Source organism: Hemiscyllium ocellatum (genome assembly GCF_020745735.1).
Source record: "Hemiscyllium ocellatum isolate sHemOce1 chromosome 15 unlocalized genomic scaffold, sHemOce1.pat.X.cur. SUPER_15_unloc_2, whole genome shotgun sequence".
NCBI lineage: Eukaryota > Metazoa > Chordata > Chondrichthyes > Orectolobiformes > Hemiscylliidae > Hemiscyllium > Hemiscyllium ocellatum.
Window position 1 is genome coordinate 1,403,556 of NW_026867456.1, and position 1,117 is coordinate 1,404,672.

Below are 1,117 nucleotides of genomic sequence, written 5' to 3' on the forward strand. Positions count from 1 at the left end.
TGATTTGTACTGCTTCAAAAATATTCTAAGTGTCAGTGGTTACTGATTTGTACTGCTTCAAAAATATTCTAAGTGTCGCTGGTTACTGATTTGTACTGCTTCAAAAATATTCTAAGTGTCAGTGGTTACTGATTTGTTACTGCTTCAAAAATATTCTAAGTGTCGCTGGTTACTGATTTGTACTGCTCCAAAAATATTCTAAGTGTCGCTGGGTACTGATTTGTACTGCGTCAAAAATATTCTAAGTGTCGCTGGTTACTGATTTGTACTGCTTCAAAAATATTCTAAGTGTCAGTGGTTACTGATTTGTACTGCTTCAAAAATATTCTAAGTGTCGCTGGTTACTGATTTGTACTGCTTCAAAAATATTCTAAGTGTCAGTGGTTACTGATTTGTACTGCTTCAAAAATATTCTAAGTGTCGCTGGTTACTGATTTGTACTGCTTCAAAAATATTCTAAGTGTCAGTGGTTACTGATTTGTACTGCTCCAAAAATATTCTAAGTGTCGCTGGTTACTGATTTGTACTGCTTCAAAAATATTCTAAGTGTCAGTGGTTACTGATTTGTACTGCTCCAAAAATATTCTAAGTGTCGCTGGTTACTGATTTGTACTGCTTCAAAAATATTCTAAGTGTCAGCGGTTACTGATTTGTACTGCTTCAAAAATATTCTAAGTGTCAGTGGTTACTGATTTGTACTGCTTCAAAAATATTCTAAGTGTCGCTGGTTACTGATTTGTACTGCTTCAAAAATATTCTAAGTGTCAGTGGTTACTGATTTGTACTGCTCCAAAAATATTCTAAGTGTCGCTGGTTACTGATTTGTACTGCTTCAAAAATATTCTAAGTGTCAGTGGTTACTGATTTGTACTGCTTCAAAAATATTCTAAGTGTCGCTGGTTACTGATTTGTACTGCTTCAAAAATATTCTAAGTGTCATGGTTACTGATTTGTACTGCTTCCAAAAATATTCTAAGTGTCGCTGGTTACTGATTTGTACTGCTCCAAAAATATTCTAAGTGTCGCTGTTACTGATTTGTACTGCTTCAAAAATATTCTAAGTGTCGCTGTTACTGATTTGTACTGCTCCAAAAATATTCTAAGTGTCGCTGGTTAC